An 11,806-nucleotide genomic window follows, 5' to 3' on the forward strand; every position below is an offset into this window, starting at 1 on the left:
AAATTTAATGTATTTGATGGTTTTAAATAGTTTTTTATTGGGGGTTGTTAAGGAAAAACGTTAAATTTAATTTATTTGATGGATATAAATCAATTATTATGGGGTTTTTTGATGAATTAATGGTTTTTTTTAATACATTTTAAGGAAATTTCTGGTTTTTAATCATTTATTATGGGGGTTGTTAAGGAAAAATGTTAAATTTAATTTATTTGATGGATTTAAATCAATTATTATAGGGTTTTTTGATGAATTAATGGTTTTTTAATACATTTTAAGGAAATTTCTGGTTTTTAATCATTTATTATGGGGGGTTGATAAGGAAAAATGTTAAATTTAATTTATTTGATGGTGTTAAATCGTTTATTAGGGGGGGTTGTTAAGGAAAAAATGTTAAATTTAATTTATTTGATGGATTTAAAGCGGTTTTTATGGAGTTTTTTGATGAATAAATGGTTTTTTAATACATGTTAAGGAAATTTCTGGTTTTTAATAATTTATTATGGGGGTTTGTTGAGAAAAAATGTTAAATTTAATTTATTTTATGGATTTAAAGCGGTTTTTATGGGGTTTTTTGATGAATTAATGGTTTTTTTAATACATTTTAAGGAAATTTCTGGTTTTTAATCATTTATTATGGGGGGTTGTTAAGGAAAAATGTTAAATTTAATATAATTGATGGATTTAAATCAATTATTATGGGGTTTTTTGATGAATTAATGGTTTTTTTAATACATTTTAAGGAAATTTCTGGTTTATAATCATTTATTATGGGGGTTTGTTAAGGAAAAATGTTAAATTTAATGTATTTGATGGTTTTAAATCGGTTATTATTGGGGGTTGTTAAGGAAAAATGTTAAATTTAATTTATTTGATGGATATTAATCAATTATTATGAAGTTTTTTGATGAATTAAATGTTTTTTTAATATATTTTAAGGAAATTTCTGGTTTTTAATCATTTATTATGGGGGTTTGTTAAGGAAAAATGTTAAATTTAATGTATTTGATGGTTTTAAATAGTTTTTTATTGGGGGTTGTTAAGGAAAAACGTTAAATTTAATTTATTTGATGGATTTAAAGCGGTTTTTATGGGGTTTTTTGATGAATTAATGGTTTTTTAATACATTTTAAGGAAATTTCTGGTTTTTAATCATTTATTATGGGGGGTTGTTAAGGAAAAATGTTAAATTTAATGTATTTGATGGTTTTAAATAGTTTTTTATTGGGGGTTGTTAAGGAAAAACGTTAAATTTAATTTATTTGATGGATATAAATCAATTATTATGGGGTTTTTTGATGAATTAATGGTTTTTTTTAATACATTTTAAGGAAATTTCTGGTTTTTAATCATTTATTATGGGGGTTGTTAAGGAAAAATGTTAAATTTAATTTATTTGATGGATTTAAATCAATTATTATGGGGGTTTTTTGATGAATTAATGGTTTTTTAATACATTTTAAGGAAATTTCTGGTTTTTAATCATTTATTATGGGGGGTTGATAAGGAAAAATGTTAAATTTAATTTATTTGATGGTGTTAAATCGTTTATTAGGGGGGGTTGTTAAGGAAAAATGTTAAATTTAATTTATTTGATGGATTTAAAGCGGTTTTTATGGAGTTTTTTGATGAATAAATGGTTTTTTAATACATGTTAAGGAAATTTCTGGTTTTTAATAATTTATTATGGGGGTTTGTTGAGAAAAAAATGTTAAATTTAATTTATTTTATGGATTTAAAGCGGTTTTTATGGGGTTTTTTGATGAATTAATGGTTTTTTTAATACATTTTAAGGAAATTTCTGGTTTTTAATCATTTATTATGGGGGGTTGTTAAGGAAAAATGTTAAATTTAATATAATTGATGCATTTAAATCAATTATTATGGGGTTTTTTTGATGAATTAATGGTTTTTTTTAATACATTTTAAGGAAATTTCTGGTTTATAATCATTTATTATGGGGGTTTGTTAAGGAAAAATGTTAAATTTAATGTATTTGATGGTTTTAAATCGGTTATTATTGGGGGTTGTTAAGGAAAAATGTTAAATTTAATTTATTTGATGGATATTAATCAATTATTATGAAGTTTTTTGATGAATTAAATGTTTTTTTAATATATTTTAAGGAAATTTCTGGTTTTTAATCATTTATTATGGGGGTTTGTTAAGGAAAAATGTTAAATTTAATGTATTTGATGGTTTTAAATAGTTTTTTATTGGGGGTTGTTAAGGAAAAACGTTAAATTTAATTTATTTGATGGATTTAAAGCGGTTTTTATGGGGTTTTTTGATGAATTAATGGTTTTTTAATACATTTTAAGGAAATTTCTGGTTTTTAATCATTTATTATGGGGGGTTGTTAAGGAAAAAATGTTAAATTTAATATAATTGATGGATTTAAATCAATTATTATGGGGTTTTTTGATGAATTAATGGTTTTTTTTAATACATTTTAAGGAAATTTCTGGTTTATAATCATTTATTATGGGGGTTGTTAAGGAAAAACGTTAAATTTAATTTATTTGATGGATATAAATCAATTATTATGGGGTTTTTTGATGAATTAATGGTATTTTTAATACATTTTTAGCAAATTTCTGGTTTATAATCATTTATTATGGGGGATTGTTAAGGAAAAATGTTAAATTTAATATAATTGATGGATTTAAATCAATTATTATGGGGTTTTTTGATGAATTAATGGTTTTTTAATACATTTTAAGGAAATTTCTGGTTTATAATCATTTATTATGGGGGTTTGTTAAGGAAAAATGTTAAATTTAATGTATTTGATGGTTTTAAATAGTTTTTTATTGGGGGTTGTTAAGGAAAAACGTTAAATTTAATTTATTTGATGGATATAAATCAATTATTATGTGGTTTTTTGATGAATTAATGGTTTTTTTTAATACATTTTAAGGAAATTTCTGGTTTTTAATCATTTATTATGGGGGTTGTTAAGGAAAAATGTTAAATTTAATTTATTTGATGGATTTAAAGCGGTTTTTATGGAGTTTTTTGATGAATAAATGGTTTTTTAATACATGTTAAGGAAATTTCTGGTTTTTAATAATTTATTATGGGGGTTTGTTGAGAAAAAATGTTAAATTTAATTTATTTTATGGATTTAAAGCGGTTTTTATGGGGTTTTTTTGATGAATTAATGGTTTTTTAAAACATTTTAAGGAAATTTCTGGTTTTTAATCATTTATTATGGGGGGTTGTTAAGGAAAAATGTTAAATTTAATATAATTGATGGATTTAAATCAATTATTATGGGGTTTTTTGATGAATTAATGGTTTTTTTTAATACATTTTAAGGAAATTTCTGGTTTATAATCATTTATTATGGGGGTTTGTTAAGGAAAAATGTTAAATTTAATGTATTTGATGGTTTTAAATCGGTTATTATTGGGGGTTGTTAAGGAAAAATGTTAAATTTAATTTATTTGATGGATATTAATCAATTATTATGAAGTTTTTTGATGAATTAAATGTTTTTTTAATATATTTTAAGGAAATTTCTGGTTTTTAATCATTTATTATGGGGGTTTGTTAAGGAAAAATGTTAAATTTAATGTATTTGATGGTTTTAAATAGTTTTTTATTGGGGGTTGTTAAGGAAAAACGTTAAATTTAATTTATTTGATGGATTTAAAGCGGTTTTTATGGGGGTTTTTTGATGAATTAATGGTTTTTTAATACATTTTAAGGAAATTTCTGGTTTTTAATCATTTATTATGGGGGGTTGTTAAGGAAAAATGTTAAATTTAATATAATTGATGGATTTAAATCAATTATTATGGGGTTTTTTGATGAATTAATGGTTTTTTTTAATACATTTTAAGGAAATTTCTGGTTTATAATCATTTATTATGGGGGTTGTTAAGGAAAAACGTTAAATTTAATTTATTTGATGGATATAAATCAATTATTATGGGGTTTTTTGATGAATTAATGGTATTTTTAATACATTTTTAGCAAATTTCTGGTTTATAATCATTTATTATGGGGGATTGTTAAGGAAAAATGTTAAATTTAATATAATTGATGGATTTAAATCAATTATTATGGGGTTTTTTGATGAATTAATGGTTTTTTAATACATTTTAAGGAAATTTCTGGTTTATAATCATTTATTATGGGGGTTTGTTAAGGAAAAATGTTAAATTTAATGTATTTGATGGTTTTTAAATAGTTTTTTATTGGGGGTTGTTAAGGAAAAACGTTAAATTTAATTTATTTGATGGATATAAATCAATTATTATGGGGTTTTTTGATGAATTAATGGTTTTTTTTAATACATTTTAAGGAAATTTCTGGTTTTTAATCATTTATTATGGGGGTTGTTAAGGAAAAATGTTAAATTTAATTTATTTGATGGATTTAAAGCGGTTTTTATGGAGTTTTTTGATGAATAAATGGTTTTTTTAATACATGTTAAGGAAATTTCTGGTTTTTAATAATTTATTATGGGGGTTTGTTGAGAAAAAATGTTAAATTTAATTTATTTTATGGATTTAAAGCGGTTTTTATGGGGTTTTTTTGATGAATTAATGGTTTTTTTAATACATTTTAAGGAAATTTCTGGTTTTTAATCATTTATTATGGGGGGTTGTTAAGGAAACATGTTAAATTTAATATAATTGATGGATTTAAATCGTTTATTAGGGGGGGTTGTTAAGGAAAAATGTTAAATTTAATGTATTTGATGGTTTTAAATAGTTTTTTATTGGGGGTTGTTAAGGAAAAACGTTAAATTTAATTTATTTGTTGGATATAAATCAATTATTATGGGGTTTTTTGATGAATTAATGGTTTTTTAATACATGTTAAGGAAATTTCTGGTTTTTAATAATTTATTATGGGGGTTTGTTGAGAAAAAATGTTAAATTTAATTTATTTGATGGATTTAAAGCGGTTTTTATGGGGTTTTTTGATGAATTAATGGTTTTTTAATACATTTTAAGGAAATTTCTGGTTTTTAATCATTTATTATGGGGGTTTGTTAAGGAAAAATGTTAAATTTAATGTATTTGATGGTTTTAAATAGTTTTTTATTGGGGGTTGTTAAGGAAAAACGTTAAATTTAATTTATTTGATGGATATAAATCAATTATTATGGGGTTTTTTTGATGAATTAATGGTTTTTTTTAATACATTTTAAGGAAATTTCTGGTTTATAATCATTTATTATGGGGGTTTGTTAAGGAAAAATGTTAAATTTAATGTATTTGATGGTTTTAAATCGGTTATTATTGGGGGTTGTTAAGGAAAAATGTTAAATTTAATTTATTTGATGGATATTAATCAATTATTATGAAGTTTTTTGATGAATTAAATGTTTTTTTAATATATTTTAAGGAAATTTCTGGTTTTTAATCATTTATTATGGGGGTTTGTTAAGGAAAAATGTTAAATTTAATGTATTTGATGGTTTTAAATCGGTTATTATTGGGGTTTTTTGATGAATTAATGGTTTTTTTAATACATTTTAAGGAAATTTCTGGTTTTTAATCATTTATTATGGGGGTTTGTTAAGGAAAAATGTTAAATTTAATGTATTTGATGGTTTTAAATAGTTTTTTATTGGGGGTTGTTAAGGAAAAAACGTTAAATTTAATTTATTTGATGGATATAAATCAATTATTATGGGGTTTTTTTGATGAATTAATGGTTTTTTTAATACATGTTAAGGAAATTTCTGGTTTTTAATAATTTATTATGGGGGTTTGTTGAGAAAAAATGTTAAATTTAATTTATTTGATGGATTTAAAGCGGTTTTTATGGGGTTTTTTGATGAATTAATGGTTTTTTAATACATTTTAAGGAAATTTCTGGTTTTTAATCATTTATTATGGGGGTTTGTTAAGGAAAAATGTTAAATTTAATGTATTTGATGGTTTTAAATAGTTTTTTATTGGGGGTTGTTAAGGGAAAAACGTTAAATTTAATTTATTTGATGGATATAAATCAATTATTATGGGGTTTTTTGATGAATTAATGGTTTTTTTAATACATGTTAAGGAAATTTCTGGTTTTTAATAATTTATTATGGGGGTTTGTTGAGAAAAAATGTTAAATTTAATTTATTTGATGGATTTTAAAGCGGTTTTTATGGGGTTTTTTGATGAATTAATGGTTTTTTAATACATTTTAAGGAAATTTCTGGTTTTTAATCATTTATTATGGGGGTTTGTTAAGGAAAAATGTTAAATTTAATGTATTTGATGGTTTTAAATAGTTTTTTTATTGGGGGTTGTTAAGGAAAAACGTTAAATTTAATTTATTTGATGGATATAAATCAATTATTATGGGGTTTTTTGATGAATTAATGGTTTTTTTAATACATTTTAAGGAAATTTCTGGTTTTTAATCATTTATTATGGGGGTTGTTAAGGAAAAATGTTAAATTTAATATATTTGATGGATTTAAATCAATTATTATGGGGTTTTTTGATGAATTAATGGTTTTTTAATACATGTTAAGGAAATTTCTGGTTTTTAATAATTTATTATGGGGGTTTGTTAAGGAAAAATGTTAAATTTAATGTATTTGATGGTTTTAAATCGGTTATTATTGGGGGTTGTTAAGGAAAAATGTTAAATTTAATTTATTTGATGGATATTAATCAATTATAATGAAGTTTTTTGATGAATAAATGGTTTTTTAATACATGTTAAGGAAATTTCTGGTTTTTAATAATTTATTATGGGGGTTTGTTGAGAAAAAATGTTAAATTTAATTTATTTGATGGATTTAAAGCGGTTTTTATGGGGTTTTTTTGATGAATTAATGGTTTTTTAATACATTTTAAGGAAATTTCTGGTTTTTAATCATTTATTATGGGGGATTGTTAAGGAAAAATGTTAAATTTAATATAATTGATGGATTTAAATCAATTATTATGGGGTTTTTTGATGAATTAATGGTTTTTTTTAATACATTTTAAGGAAATTTCTGGTTTATAATCATTTATTATGGGGGTTTGTTAAGGAAAAATGTTAAATTTAATGTATTTGATGGTTTTAAATCGGTTATTATTGGGGGTTGTTAAGGAAAAATGTTAAATTTAATGTATTTGATGGTGTTAAATCGTTTATTAGGGGGGGTTGTTAAGGAAAAATGTTAAATTTAATGTATTTGATGGTTTTAAATAGTTTTTTATTGGGGGTTGTTAAGGAAAAAACGTTAAATTTAATTTATTTGATGGATATAAATCAATTATTATGGGGTTTTTTGATGAATTAATGGTTTTTTAATACATGTTAAGGAAATTTCTGGTTTTTAATAATTTATTATGGGGGTTTGTTAAGGAAAAAATGTTAAATTTAATGTATTTGATGGTTTTAAATCGGTTATTATTGGGGGTTGTTAAGGAAAAATGTTAAATTTAATTTATTTGATGGATATTAATCAATTATTATGAAGTTTTTTGATGAATTAAATGTTTTTTTTAATATATTTTAAGGAAATTTCTGGTTTTTAATCATTTATTATGGGGGTTTGTTAAGGAAAAATGTTAAATTTAATGTATTTGATGGTTTTAAATAGTTTTTTATTGGGGGTTGTTAAGGGAAAAACGTTAAATTTAATTTATTTGATGGATTTAAAGCGGTTTTTATGGGGTTTTTTTGATGAATTAATGGTTTTTTAATACATTTTAAGGAAATTTCTGGTTTTTAATCATTTATTATGGGGGGTTGTTAAGGAAAAATGTTAAATTTAATATAATTGATGGATTTAAATCAATTATTATGGGGTTTTTTGATGAATTAATGGTTTTTTTAATACATTTTAAGGAAATTTCTGGTTTATAATCATTTATTATGGGGGTTGTTAAGGAAAAACGTTAAATTTAATTTATTTGATGGATATAAATCAATTATTATGGGGTTTTTTGATGAATTAATGGTATTTTTAATACATTTTTAGCAAATTTCTGGTTTATAATCATTTATTATGGGGGATTGTTAAGGAAAAATGTTAAATTTAATATAATTGATGGATTTAAATCAATTATTATGGGGTTTTTTGATGAATTAATGGTTTTTTAATACATTTTAAGGAAATTTCTGGTTTTTAATCATTTATTATGGGGGATTGTTAAGGAAAAATGTTAAATTTAATATAATTGATGGATTTAAATCAATTATTATGGGGTTTTTTGATGAATTAATGGTTTTTTTTAATACATTTTAAGGAAATTTCTGGTTTTTAATCATTTATTATGGGGGTTGTTAAGGAAAAATGTTAAATTTAATTTATTTGATGGATATAAATCAATTATTATGGGGTTTTTTGATGAATTAATGGTATTTTTAATACATTTTTAGCAAATTTCTGGTTTATAATCATTTATTATGGGGGATTGTTAAGGAAAAATGTTAAATTTAATATAATTGATGGATTTAAATCAATTATTATGGGGTTTTTTGATGAATTAATGGTTTTTTTAATACATTTTAAGGAAATTTCTGGTTTATAATCAGTTATTATGGGGGTTTGTTAAGGAAAAATGTTAAATTTAATGTATTTGATGGTTTTTAAATAGTTTTTTATTAGGGGTTGTTAAGGAAAAACGTTAAATTTAATTTATTTGATGGATATAAATCAATTATTATGGGGTTTTTTGATGAATTAATGGTTTTTTTAATACATTTTAAGGAAATTTCTGGTTTTTAATCATTTATTATGGGGGTTGTTAAGGAAAAATGTTAAATTTAATTTATTTGATGGATTTAAAGCGGTTTTTATGGAGTTTTTTGATGAATAAATGGTTTTTTAATATATTTTAAGGAAATTTCTGGTTTTTAATCATTTATTATGGGGGTTTGTTAAGGAAAAATGTTAAATTTAATGTATTTGATGGTTTTAAATCGGTTATTATTGGGGTTTTTTGATGAATTAATGGTTTTTTAATACATTTTAAGGAAATTTCTGGTTTTTAATCATTTATTATGGGGGTTTGTTAAGGAAAAATGTTAAATTTAATGTATTTGATGGTGTTAAAGCGTTTATTAGGGGGGGTTGTTAAGGAAAAATGTTAAATTTAATGTATTTGATGGTTTTAAATAGTTTTTTATTGGGGGTTGTTAAGGAAAAACGTTAAATTTAATTTATTTGTTGGATATAAATCAATTATTATGGGGTTTTTTGATGAATTAATGGTTTTTTTAATACATGTTAAGGAAATTTCTGGTTTTTAATAATTTATTATGGGGGTTTGTTGAGAAAAAATGTTAAATTTAATTTATTTGATGGATTTAAAGCGGTTTTTATGGGGTTTTTTGATGAATTAATGGTTTTTTTAATACATTTTAAGGAAATTTCTGGTTTTTAATCATTTATTATGGGGGTTTGTTAAGGAAAAATGTTAAATTTAATGTATTTGATGGTTTTAAATAGTTTTTTATTGGGGGTTGTTAAGGAAAAACGTTAAATTTAATTTATTTGATGGATTTAAATCAATTATTATGGGGTTTTTTGATGAATTAATGGTTTTTTAATACATGTTAAGGAAATTTCTGGTTTTTAATAATTTATTATGGGGGTTTGTTGAGAAAAAATGTTAAATTTAATTTATTTGATGGATTTAAAGCGGTTTTTATGGGGTTTTTTGATGAATTAATGGTTTTTTAATACATTTTAAGGAAATTTCTGGTTTTTAATCATTTATTATGGGGGATTGTTAAGGAAAAATGTTAAATTTAATATAATTGATGGATTTAAATCAATTATTATGGGGTTTTTTGATGAATTAATGGTTTTTTTAATACATTTTAAGGAAATTTCTGGTTTATAATCATTTATTATGGGGGTTTGTTAAGGAAAAATGTTAAAATTAATGTATTTGATGGTTTTAAATCGGTTATTATTGGGGGTTGTTAAGGAAAAATGTTAAATTTAATGTATTTGATGGTGTTAAATCGTTTATTAGGGGGGGTTGTTAAGGAAAAATGTTAAATTTAATGTATTTGATGGTTTTAAATAGTTTTTTATTGGGGGTTGTTAAGGAAAAACGTTAAATTTAATTTATTTGATGGATATAAATCAATTATTATGGGGTTTTTTGATGAATTAATGGTTTTTTAATACATGTTAAGGAAATTTCTGGTTTTTAATAATTTATTATGGGGGTTTGTTAAGGAAAAATGTTAAATTTAATGTATTTGATGGTTTTAAATCGGTTATTATTGGGGGTTGTTAAGGAAAAATGTTAAATTTAATTTATTTGATGGATATTAATCAATTATTATGAAGTTTTTTGATGAATTAAATGTTTTTTTAATATATTTTAAGGAAATTTCTGGTTTTTAATCATTTATTATGGGGGTTTGTTAAGGAAAAATGTTAAATTTAATGTATTTGATGGTTTTAAATAGTTTTTTATTGGGGGTTGTTAAGGAAAAACGTTAAATTTAATTTATTTGATGGATTTAAAGCGGTTTTTATGGGGTTTTTTGATGAATTAATGGTTTTTTAATACATTTTAAGGAAATTTCTGGTTTTTAATCATTTATTATGGGGGGTTGTTAAGGAAAAATGTTAAATTTAATATAATTGATGGATTTAAATCAATTATTATGGGGTTTTTTGATGAATTAATGGTTTTTTTAATACATTTTAAGGAAATTTCTGGTTTATAATCATTTATTATGGGGGTTGTTAAGGAAAAACGTTAAATTTAATTTATTTGATGGATATAAATCAATTATTATGGGGTTTTTTGATGAATTAATGGTATTTTTAATACATTTTTAGCAAATTTCTGGTTTATAATCATTTATTATGGGGGATTGTTAAGGAAAAATGTTAAATTTAATATAATTGATGGATTTAAATCAATTATTATGGGGTTTTTTGATGAATTAATGGTTTTTTAATACATTTTAAGGAAATTTCTGGTTTTTAATCATTTATTATGGGGGATTGTTAAGGAAAAATGTTAAATTTAATATAATTGATGGATTTAAATCAATTATTATGGGGTTTTTTGATGAATTAATGGTTTTTTTAATACATTTTAAGGAAATTTCTGGTTTATAATCATTTATTATGGGGGTTTGTTAAGGAAAAATGTTAAATTTAATGTATTTGATGGTTTTAAATCGGTTATTATTGGGGGTTGTTAAGGAAAAATGTTAAATTTAATGTATTTGATGGTGTTAAATCGTTTATTAGGGGGGGTTGTTAAGGAAAAATGTTAAATTTAATGTATTTGATGGTTTTAAATAGTTTTTTATTGGGGGTTGTTAAGGAAAAACGTTAAATTTAATTTATTTGATGGATATAAATCAATTATTATGGGGTTTTTTGATGAATTAATGGTTTTTTTAATACATGTTAAGGAAATTTCTGGTTTTTAATAATTTATTATGGGGGTTTGTTAAGGAAAAATGTTAAATTTAATGTATTTGATGGTTTTAAATCGGTTATTATTGGGGGTTGTTAAGGAAAAATGTTAAATTTAATTTATTTGATGGATATTAATCAATTATTATGAAGTTTTTTGATGAATTAAATGGTTTTTTAATACATTTTAAGGAAATTTCTGGTTTTTAATCATTTATTATGGGGGATTGTTAAGGAAAAATGTTAAATTTAATATAATTGATGGATTTAAATCAATTATTATGGGGTTTTTTGATGAATTAATGGTTTTTTTAATACATTTTAAGGAAATTTCTGGTTTATAATCATTTATTATGGGGGTTTGTTAAGGAAAAATGTTAAATTTAATGTATTTGATGGTTTTAAATCGGTTATTATTGGGGGTTGTTAAGGAAAAATGTTAAATTTAATGTA

Source organism: Rhopalosiphum padi, unplaced genomic scaffold (genome assembly GCF_020882245.1).
Source record: "Rhopalosiphum padi isolate XX-2018 unplaced genomic scaffold, ASM2088224v1 scaffold1, whole genome shotgun sequence".
In the NCBI taxonomy this organism is placed as follows: domain Eukaryota; kingdom Metazoa; phylum Arthropoda; class Insecta; order Hemiptera; family Aphididae; genus Rhopalosiphum; species Rhopalosiphum padi.